Source organism: Agelaius phoeniceus, chromosome 20 (genome assembly GCF_051311805.1).
Source record: "Agelaius phoeniceus isolate bAgePho1 chromosome 20, bAgePho1.hap1, whole genome shotgun sequence".
NCBI classification, from domain to species: domain Eukaryota; kingdom Metazoa; phylum Chordata; class Aves; order Passeriformes; family Icteridae; genus Agelaius; species Agelaius phoeniceus.
The window spans coordinates 5695279-5707389 of NC_135284.1; positions in this window are offsets into that span (position 1 = coordinate 5695279).

Here is a 12111-nt window from a genome sequence, read left to right on the forward strand (position 1 = left end):
AACTTTAGGTTTGCTGGTAAATGAAATTAGACATTGAAAGATGAAAGAAACAACGAGGAAGAAAAACCCCTAAATTCCATGAGAATTAAAAATAAAAAGGGAGGGTTATACATTAGAGGGAAATCTTTGGTATCAGGTGTATCAGGAAGTCTGTACCTCTCAAATACCTCAGCCAATGGGGAAAGAGAGAAGGGAAATGTGGCTGGGAAATTGGGATAAAAAGGGAGGCTGTGTCCTCCAAAAATGTGAGAGATCCCAAGGGAATGCCCCATGGCCTCTCCCTTTATTGGAATAAAGTAAAAGGACTCCTCTGTCCCTAAGCGGCATGTCCCCATAAATAAATCAGTGGATTTATGAGGAAGAAGTTGAAAATGACCAGACAGAATCCTGTATTTGAATGGAATTTATGCATCATGTATGAGATGCATGAATATGCAACAGGCTGTTGTTTTTAAGGGTTAATCCTTTGTTAACATATGTCCTTACCTGGACGTCCTTAACTCTCTGTTTCTATTCTCTCATATTGCCCTAATTCAAATTGCCCAAATTATTATTCCTCTAATTGTATTGCTATTTTTATAACCACTTTATTACTATTAAACAGTTAAAATTTTAACAACAATTGATTGGCGTTTTTCACGCTTATTATCCAGCATAAACAGAACAAGAGGACTGGGGATAAAAGCATCACACAGTCAACCCAGGGCAGCTGGATAATCCAGCCTGATGGTGAGCAGAAGGAGCACAGCAGCCTGGTGATGCAGGCAGTGCCACCTCCTTGGCACAATGCCCCTTCCCAGTGCTCCTTCCCTGTCACTGTCACTGCTGTCTGTGCCAGGGAATCCTGCATGCTTGATGGGAGGATAAATGGGAGCCGTCACTCAGCCGGGCTATCAATCTGCCAAGCTGCATCAAAGCTGCCATAAAAGAAGTTTAAAAAGAAAATTGACATTTTGGTTTATAGCGCTTGGGATTTAACGAAGGGGGAAGGAAGGAGGGCTGGAGGACTCGTGATGCCTCACAAGGCTGCTCTGATGGGCTCTGTGGGATCTGTGTTGTTCCCAGATCCAAGTTTGATGTCCTCCAGGTTTGAGATTTCTGCCCACCAGGAACTCTGGGGGTGAAGGCCACGCTTTGGGCATGAGCTCAAGGCAGAGCTGAACCCCCCCCTCTGCTGAGGAGCAGCAGCTCTGGGGCTGTCCCTGCCCAAAATCAGTGGGTAGGGCCTGCCCCTATCCAAAATCAATGGGTAGGGACTGTTCCTACCCAAAATCAGTGGGTAGGGACTGTTCCTACCCAAAATCAGTGGGTAGGGCCTGCTCCTACCCAAAATCAGTGTGTAGGGCCTGTTCCTACCCAAAATCAGTGGGTAGGGCCTGCTCCTATCCAAAATCAGTGGGTAGGGACTGTTCCTATCCAAAATCAGTGGGTAGGGCCTGCCCCTATCCAAAATCAGTGTGTAGGGCCTGTTCCTATCCAAAATCAGTGGGTAGGGCCTGTTCCTATCCAAAATCAGTGGGTAGGGCCTGCCCCTATCCAAAATCAATGTGTAGGGTCTGTTCCTATCCAAAATCAGTGGGTAGGGCCTGCTCCTATCCAAAATCAGTGTGTAGGGCCTGTTCCTATCCCAAATCAGTGTCTGGCCCCAGGATGGGACATCCCACAGTGACTCCTTGGTGAGCAGTGACGCCGCTGGGGGATTTTCCCACTGTTCCACCACTTTGGGCAATCCAGTTCTTGCTCCCAGGTGGATTTTCCAATATCTAACAAAGGCTGAGCACACCTGTCCCTCAGGAGCACCTCCACCTCCTGCCATGAATTGTGCAGAGCCTGCAAATACAGGTGACTGAGTGGGAGGTGACTGTAGGAAAAGAGATGCTCCTTAAAAAACAGGAAACTTCTCCCTTTTTCCCCTCCTGGCTCCATCCTCCTCACCCTGGCCACGTTCTTGGGCTCACCCTGCTGCATGACACCATTTTTAGCAAGGGAAGTCCCTAAGTGGCGTGTCCCCATAAATAATAATCTGTCATAAAATCTGGGATTTATGGAGTGCCTTCCCCTGTGACGCTGACGTGTATTTTATAGCCACTGCTGGATGGAGCTGGGCAGTGTCCCACAAAATATGGGAAACAGGAAGAGAGGGAGGCAGCAATTCCATCCATGGAACAGCCAGGAGCACCCACATCCTCCTGTGAGCCCCTGTGCTGAGCTGCCAGCAGCAGTGTGGGGATGGCACATTTTATGGGCCAAATATGCAGTTGTTTATCTCTGCCTTGTGCTATTCGGTGCCCCCCAGCAGTCCCAGGGCTGATATTTCCTCCAGAAGATCCTTCCACACCTCATCTCAAGCCTTAGCTTTCATTCCTGGTCTCCCTCCCTTCATTTCCCTCTCATTTGTCCATTAATTAATTCTACAAAGCACCCTGGGATCCATTTATAATGAATGACACAGCAGCAAATAATCTCTCTGGTTTTATTGCTGTGTGACTGCAGCCAGTCCCTGCTGATGGATGGCTTCTTATCAGGGCAGGAGAGTGACCAGCATCCCTTAACCCCTCCATGACAGGGGTGTTGGGCACATCCCAGTGTCACAGAGCTGGGATAGAAATCTGGGAACCATCTGGGAGAGCGGGGACAGCCAATGTGAAAAACGCATTCACCCTCCTGTGAAAATGTAAAAAGTTAAATAAAGGACAATGGGAGACAAGGAGCACAGAGCAAAGGTGTGAAAACCACGTTCATTATCCTGTGAAAATTTAAAAAAGTTAAATAAAGGACAATGGGAGACAAGGAGCACAGAGCAAAGGTTATTTACAGCACTCTTGGATGAGTGCTGTAAATATCCCCTGTTCTCTTCGGGGATACCCCTTAAATACCTTTTAATTCCATCAGCCTGTTGCATATTCATAGACCCTTATGCATAGTAAACTTTTCCCCAAACTAGTTGACATGTTCCAAGAATTGTTTAGCATATCTCCTCCTTGGATCTGCCTTTTTAGAGCATGTGTAATCCTTGGTTGTGCTTTTAGTCCTTTTTTATCATCACATTCAGTTTTTGGTTCCCAGCCCACTCTGCTTTCAGAGGGTGAGTGCTGATAGTTGGCAGATCTGTACAGGTGTCCTCATCCTGTGTTTATGGGATGTTTTATCCCATCCAAGCAGGCATTTTAACACAAGGACACTTATATCAGCTATTTCATGAAGCTTAATTAACAACAGAAATAAAAAAATACATATTTATAACAAAGTTCCTTTAACATCACACATATAGAATCCATTTAATATTTGCAAAAAGCCAATATTATAACATGCATCTAAACAGCCAGTTTGCCTCTTTTCAGGCTGTGATGGCTCCTGGGAATGGGGTTGTTCTAAAGAGGGTGTTGGACACGTAGGGCTTGACCCGCCAGCTTTGGGTCTCACGGCTCATTTTGGGGAGGAAAAGCTGAAACCCTGAGGCTGAACCGGGAGGATTTCTGCTGTCAGGAGATGCTTGCAGGAATCAAATCCAACGTGGGATGAGCAGGAGCAGAACAAGGGCGGGTGAGACAGCTCTGTCTGGGATTAAAATAGCAGAGCTGAGAAAGGTGCAGATGCTCCCGTGGCTCCTGTTCCTCCCCAGTTTCCTCCCCTTAGCCTCCACAAATTCTCACTGTTGAACAGATCCGAGACTGGCAGCAAAATGACAGCAAACAAAGGCTTTGCCAAAAATTGCCATGGGTTCAGACAGGACTCAGAGCTGCCAACTCCTGCCAGGGCTGAACCCGGCCTCAGTGAGCTCAGAGGTGGAAATGTTGGTGCTTGAAACGCTTTAACGCTGAAAATCAGATTTCAGGCGGCTCCAGGGTTAAACAAGAGGGGTTTATGAGTGTTAAATTTGGTTTTTTTGCTGTCTAAAATGGAAACCAAGTGACTGTGCCCTCCAGCAGATCCAGCCCAGGGTGTCCTGCCCCTCAGTAAATGAATTTCTCCCACACATGCAAAGAGGGCAGATGTGCTAACAAAGCTGAGGGGCTCAGACACAAATTTTCCAAGCCCTCGTGGGGATGCAGACACCACATCACGACAGATCAAGACGAGGAGCAAGAGAGGCCCCAAGACTCAAATAAAAAGTCCATCAGCACGGAAAAAGATGAAGCCAAATGCTCATGATCTCGATGGTAAATCTAATTAAACCTGTTGCTGCTGAGTTTCCCCTTCCTTTCCTGCAGCACCTTTTCAGGCAGAAGGACACATGTCAAGACTGGCCTCTTAAATATCCTTCTGAAATCCAGCGTGGATATCGGGGAGCAAAAATTGTTTATGTTCCCGTGATTAAATGGCATAAAACAATTCTCTTTACAGCAACTATTAGCGGGCTAATGGCATCCCATCATTCCTCATATCACTTAAGTGACAGATGGAGCTGACGGCGTAATTAAGCCACTAAGAGTGTAATAAATTACAAAACTACCGGTGAAGCAGCAGCCCCGGCAAGGAAAACCTTTGGAATGTGATGTGTGAGGAGTGCGAGGGAAGTGTCTTCATTAAGGGACTGAAAAGAAACCATTTAAGGGCTTTGGAAGGGACTGAAAGGAAATGATTTAGGGGCTTTGGAAAGACCCTGGGAGTCGGTGACACCACGGATGTGGTGGCCTGCTCCACCCAGGAATGCTGCAAATCCCATTTCTTGGTACTGCAGGAAGGGAAGGGCTGCACCGGGGGAATGGTCCCTGGGTGGCAAAATTGGGGATTTTCTCCATCATCTCTCTGCCAAAAGGAGGTGGCTCCTGTGTGTATCTCATTCAGGTTTAATTGGCAAAATTGGGGATTTTCTCCATCACCTCCCTGTAAAAGGAGGTGGCTCCTGTGTGTCTCTCATTCAGGTTTAATTGGCAAAATTGGGGATTATCTCCATCACCTCCCTATAAGAGGAGGTGGCTCCTGTGTGTCTCTCTTGAGTTTATGAAATTCCTCAGTGCTAAGGGTGGGGAATCCAGAGATGCTTCATGGAAGCTGGAGCAGATTTTCCATCGCCATTTTCTTTCTTTTTTTTTTTTTTCAGTATCCATGCCATGTCTCTCATATCTTCCCCTCAAAGTTGTGTCTTCTTCCTTGATTTTTCCATTTTTCCCCCTGCTTTTGCAGCACTTGTGAGGTTAGTTGTGGCATGTTTTGGCCCTTTGCACTGCACCTGATGTAATCCCAGTCCATTTTCTTGGAGTCACTAAATTTCCCAATTTTTTTTTTTTTTCCCTTCAATTGCATTTCCTTTGATCCAATCTCCATTCCAGAGTGTTTGTAAGTGGTTTTTTGGGCCCCTTTACTGGATGAACAGGTTTGGGAGGTTCAGAACCCTTTTTGACCGACATTTCTGGCTCTTTACAGACCTCAGCCTTCTCCTCAATCCTTCCTTTTCATTCTCTATATAACAGGTAAAATGAAATAACAGAGAAAATTATCTTGGAGAATTCTGCCAGAAGTTTCTGCTGGTTTTGAGAGATGGGGAAATTTGGAATAACAACTTCTCACCCCCCAAAAAAAAAACCAAGTTGTGTATTCCTGAAATGTACTGAGGAGTAAATCCCTGTTTTGGAAATGGGATGTGGATCTTTTGTCTTTTCCCCTTTCACCTCTGCTCATGGCCACAGAGAAGGGAACTGGGAGAAAATCCATTGCTGGATTTCCTTCAACTGCCCAAAGCACCAGGCTAAGGAGCCAAGGGGATGCTCAGACAACAGCACTGGATTGAACAAGTGCACTTAGGTCACCTTTTGGATGCCACATTCCCAGGATAAGTGACCACCTCCCCCTGGTTTTATAGAAAATGGATATTTTTCCAGCTCCTCAGGCAGCTCTCTCCATCACAGTGGTAGTTTCTGGGAGAAGAAAGCCTTGTAAATGATAAGTTATAAACAGGCTTTTATTTTACAGTTCAACACTATGACCTGCAATGATACAGCGGATCATTTTAGCAGGATATTACCCCTTTGAATTTGAAATTAATTTAATTTACAAGTCTAAGGATAGAGGAAGGGAACTATACATGGAGATATTATTTCATCAGAGAAAAAAAAAAAAAACCTGTCCCAGAGAAATGGGGAGCTCAGACAAATAGAGGCACATTAAGGCCGACAGTGAATGATGTGAATTTACCAGGGAATTATAGAGAGAGGGTAAGGAAGTGGCAGAATTTACATTCCCTGCCTGTGTTTATTGCTTACAGCTGAGCATTATAAATAATAAACTGGGTTCTTACTGCTGTGTTTTTCCCCTTCCTCCCCCTCTTCAGATCTTGTGGATTCTGTGACACGCACGGAGGAGCTTGGAGAAGGAGCCAAAGGAGATGATTTGCTGGATGGCAGGAGAAAGGGGGGGACAGGGGAAGGTGACAGTCACACAACAGGCAGGAGAGGAGGAAAACCTATATTTTTCCAAAGTGGAAAACGTGCCATGAGGGCTGTCCTGAACTTGGTTTTCAGGAGATGTGTTGGAAAAGGGGGTCCTTTCAAACCTTCCTGGGCCAGGCCTGCGAAATATTCAGGTTTTTAGTGGCCTCAGGGACATTCCAGCCTAAATATCTACCTCAGGTGTTCTTTTCCCCTCCTCAGCACTGCAGCACCTGAGCCCTCCAAGTTATTTTCCCTCTTCCCTGTGGCAAGGAGGAAAAAGGAAATTTGATACCGATTTATTTCCAGTTCTTTTCTGCTCTTCCAACAGTGATTTGGGAAGTTTAATCACCAGGCAGCTTGCTGTGCTCCCTCCCAGAGCAGCTTTTGTGCTCCTTCCCCATCACAGCCTTCAGGGAGGGACCTTTGAAAATCATTTTCCTTGGCCACTTTTCTTCTTGAATGTTTAAAGCACTTTTTCTTTGTGAGTGCCCGGCTGTCCTCCTTCACAACTCTGCATTTTCTTTGTGATCTGCCTTGACCCTGCGTGGTGCAGGCTAAAATTCAATGGAATTAGCTGACAGATCTTTTAGTCACAGCAAGTTCTGGGTCAGCCCCCCAGAGAAGGCAGGAGCTGAGAGCAGCTCAGCACTGAATTCCTCCACTCCAGAATGGGTTTAGAAAAGGGAATAAATAAGGCAAAATTACAAAGCACTGCTTGGGTACTTAATAATCAGCACCACGGAGAGAAACTGCTCTGAAAGGAGCAAACAATCCCTGCTTGTGCTGCTGCACAGGTGATTCCTGCACGTCCCAAATGCATCCCAGCAAATCTCTGCCCACCTGGCACAGATCTGATGACTCCTGGCAGCTCCAGGTTTGTTCCACGAGGCCAAGCTCCTCTCAGGGAAGGCAGCCCTGCCTTGGGCTCTCCCAGGCTCTCCTGCTTTTTGCAGGACTGTAAATCCTGCTGGATTGGAGTGGCTGGGCCTGGCACACAGCCTGCACATGTGTGTGTGATGATGTATTCAGCCAGTGTACACCCAATTATGTCCTCTGCACGCTGCTGATCCTCCTGAGGTGCTGGAGATCATTTAATTAATTACACTGAACCATTTCATCTGCATTCATTTCAACAGCCCTGCCTATGAAAACACTGTCCTCTTTTTCACCAAGGCAGGAACAAAGGTGTCCAGGTGAGAAGGCTTTTTTAAAAAGCTTCCTTTTATTTATCTCTTTTTTTGGGGGGCTCCAGCAGTGTTGAGTGGATGCAACGTGGTTCAATTCAGGGACAAAACAGGAGGAGCTGTCAAGGATGGAGCTGTGCAAGCACCAGGCATGAGAAGAAACTGGAAGAGCTCAGGAGGGTGTCCTGCCTCCAAAAAGGAGATTTGGAGATGGTGCTAAGGCAGGGCAGAGCTGTCAGTCAAAAAAAACCCTTTGGGTACTAAATCTTGGGTTAAGGACCTTCAACTCAGGTCTTTGTCCCCACCTGAGCTGGGTGACACTAGCACAAAGGCTGGGCTCAAAAAGCCCCCTCAGATTTATCTGCATTGGCAATATTCAGTTGAAAAAAGCCAAAGCAGAGAGCAATATTCCCCTCCACCCCCAGTCTGAAACACTTTAATGTGACATTTCTCATAGGAAGCACTCCAGTGCCTCAGCTCACAGGGCTCATTCCAGTCTCACACTGCCTCCCATTTTACCTGGCCATACTCAAAAGGGTAGAAACCCTCCCACTCCTCATTTGATATCAAACAAAGCACTTCCATCAGTCCCAAATGAAATCATTGCTGATTTCTCCAGCCACTAAAAATTCAAAACTACAAAAGAAAATCGCCCACTCTGGCTTGGGCTGAAATGAATTCATTTCCCAGCTTGTTTGGGAACGGCAGGTGTTGGAGTCAGATTGCAAAGCAGGTAGGAAATGAGCTCATCAAACTTTAGCGAGCAAAAATTCCACTCTGGGCTGAATGAATCCAGCCTTGCCTCCTTCTGCAGGCAGCAAAGAGCAGGGGGAGCCTTGGCTGCTGCCTGGAACACTTGAAATTGAGATTTCTTGCCTCTCCAGAAACCCCCAAGGGCAGGAGAAACTCCCACTCCAAGATTTTTGGAGGAGGGGGCAGAGCTCAACACATGGGAAAGGCAAATCCTTTCAGCATGGCACTAATGCCCAGAATTCTGCTCAATTCCTCATTAATGAGGGACAAAATTGGCATTTTCCAACTGCCTCACATCCTAAACAGCTCCTCAGCTTCAGCATTTCCAGCTTCCTGCAAAAGGAGGGGAATAAACAGAAGGCTCAGCTCAGCTCAGCTCACAGGTGCACCTCAGTGACCTCAGCAAGTCAACAAGGCCTCAACTCTCTGTCTAATGAGGCAAATAATTAATTAGGGCTGGCTCAGGGGGGGCTAATAAGTGCCAGGTGTGTGAAGTGTCACCTGCCAGGGGAGGCCAGGTTGGGAGAGGCTGTGTCAGGGGATGAGTGATGCAGCTGGGGGGGGGGACACAAGGCTCAATTTAGGCTGTTTCTGCCTCAGCAGCTGCCCAGACAAATCCTGGGTCTGTCATTTAAGGCCAAAATCACCTCTCCACCCCAAATCCATGATCCTTGACCCCCTCTGCACTAAAGCAGAGGTGCTGGCAGTGAATTTGGGGAGGGGGTGACAAAACCCCTGGAGAAGGTGATTGTGCCTCTCCAAGGCCTGGAGACAGAGCCCAGGGGGCTGCCTTGGGTTGGAGATTTGCATGGTTAAAGGAAAGGCATTTCCAGCAGCCTCGAGTTGGAAAATCCCTTTTAAGAACAGATCCCTGTGTGCCTCTCTCTCCCATCCTGTCCCAGTGGCCCTGGGACAAATCCCCCCCCCAAAAAAAACAGCTGCAGGGAAAGGCCCAAAAACTGAAAGGAGAAGGTTTCACTGAAGGAGAAGGTTTTGCTGGGCCATGAGACATCTCCAAACAATCCCATCCTGCAGGGGATCACTTCCCCCATCCCAGCCAGACACAAGCCCTGGATTTGGGAAGCTCAGGCTGCCCCTTAGGAGTGGGCAGGGAAATGTTTGTGCCTGCAGACCCTGTGGCCTCTGTGTCCCCCCCACAATGCCACCAGCCAGATCTGCCCCTCGTGTCTTTGCTCCTTCTGATGAAAGGACCCCAGAATTTGAACGAGCTGCAATTTATTTGCCTTTTTCACAACTACACACCCCTTTCCTCCTCCCTCACCCTCTCCTTCCCTGAGATAATATTGACACGGATATCCATAAAAGAGAATATTAAAATAACCTTTTCCATTACATCCTAATTTAACTGCTTCCCTGCGTTCCACGACACACCTGGCTGTCTTTGTCTGTTTGTAATGTGCTCCTTCATTCCTTTCTTGAGAGCCCCTCTATTCCATCAAATTCCTCCTCCTTGCACACTAAGCTGCAGATTACTTTTTCATAAGATGCAATTTCACCCAGATCTCATTACTTACTCTCTTAATGTATTTTCTGTATTTGTTTCATCTACAATTTCTCCTGTGCTCTGTTCTGCTGATAAAATAGTCAGTGGAGGTGCCGTGGAAGCCACTTCTGGAGTGCATTAACTAAAACTCCTCTTATTCTTGATTTGAGATGCACCCTCTGTGCCTTCAGCCTGCCAGGCACAGCTACACCCACATGGGCCCAAAATATTCTCCTCTTGATTTATTACATCTCCCTGACAGGGGCATTGAAGCTGGCCATGAGCTGGAAAGAAGCTCTCTGAGAATTTGTGGGGTTTCAAGCCAATCTCAAGGTGCTGAAGATCCCTGAGGACGCTGGAATGCTCCAGGGGAGGTGGAGCTCATCCTCCCTTGGGATGTACCACAGGTTCCCCCCTCCTCAGGAGCCAGGAGTAGCAGACACAACGTCCTGGAGATGGGAATGGATTTGGGAGCCCCCAGAGCAAAGAGGAGATGGAGAATCAGCTGCTCCAAATTCCAGGTCGGCCCACCTGGATAGCAACAAATCCACTTTGCTGGGTTACAGCAGCTGTGGGCTGGACATCTTCCACTTTCCAGGTGTTCTGGGAGAAAAGTGAACACAACCTTTCTGTGGAGAGATGGCAATGGTCAGGAAATGAACTATTTTCTAGGGAAAAACCACCACAAGTTTCAGAAGAACCATCCTCATCCCTTGGGAACTGCAGAGGAGGAACAACTACACTGGCTGGAGTCACAGCTGGACCTCATCCCACCCTCACACTGCCATAAACCTTTCCTTGGGCACCCTGCTGGGGTGAGGAAAGGTGATGAAGAGAGGAAAAGGGCAGAAGAAAGGAGGAATCAGGGAGAGAGAAGCTGAGGAGATCCTTTGGAGCTCCAGGTGGAGCCGGTGGCAGGGACCTGACTGACCTCTGCTCCATGTGTGGACCCTTTGGAGCTCCAGGTGGAGCCTGTGCAGGGACCTGACTGACCTCTGCTCCATGTGTGGACCCCTCCAGCAGGGAGGGATCTTGGGGTAGCCCAGCCTTGCTGGGGTTGTGTGGGAGTCTCTGTTGAGCTCCAGATATTTACCCAGGCTGGTTTCCCTCTTCCCTGAATATTCCAGGCCCACAGGCAGCAGCGTGGCTGGGGACAGTGGACAGGACATGGTGGCTCTGCAGGGACACAAAAGCACAGCCTGTCTCAGAAAAGAGGTATTTGCCATAAGGGGCTTAAAGAGCAAGTTTGGGGTCTGGCCTGAACTCAAGCCAAAAAGCTAAAAGAAAAAAAAAAGAGAAAACCCTGTAACTACAGGCAATACTTTTATTCCCCAGCAGATTACCAGGTCAGGAGAAGAATTTAAGTCTCCTTCTTCCCTGAATTCCAATTTAATAGCAAATAATCCTGCCCCTGAATGCAAAGAAACTGTATTACCCTGGAGAATTCCAGAGAAGTTCAAAGGAGGTCAGACAACAAAAAGGTCAAAAATGAAACAGATGGCATTTGCTGATATGGTGTACACAAAAAAAAGGGATGGGATGTGCTGACCTTCCCTTCCCTGCTCTCCTTCCCTCCCAGATCCCACAGACATCCCCTCTGTGGCTGATCCCAGAGTCTGGAGTTGCCAGCACTCCCTATCCTGAAGCTCAGGAAAGAGCCCCATTTTTAATGTGTCCGGAGGGAGGAATTTATTAAAGAGGCACTGCATTAAAAATATGCAAATGTTCCCAGTAACTACACGGGCCCATGAGGAAGCCAGATGAAATGTCATCTTTCCCTTCTCCCCTCCCTGTTTTTATGCACTGAGGTAGTTTATGGCTCCTCCTGTTTTATATTGGGACTGGGAACGTGGCAGATATTTAATCTGTTTGGAAATAATTGCAGCAATAATGATTCTTTTATTGGGTTTAACTACGTGCTGAAAAAACGATGCAGCAACGACACACTGGGAGAGGGAGGGAAAATACTCTGGGGTGTGGTGTTTGTGAGGTCCCCAGGACGAGTGAGAGATGAGAATCTGACTCCATGCTCTCAGAAGGCTGATTTATTATTTTATGATATCTTACATAGAAGAATGCTATACTAAAACTATACCAAAGAAACTAAAACTATACTAAAGAAAGAGAAGACTACAGACAGAAGGCTTAACAAGAATGGAAATGAAAGCTAAAATAAAACTCTACTGAAGAAAGAGAAGAATACAGACAGAAGGCTTAACAAGAATGATAATGAAAGCTGGTGACTGACTCCTCAGAGTCTGACACAGCTGGCTGTGATTGGTCATTAAGTAAAAACAAT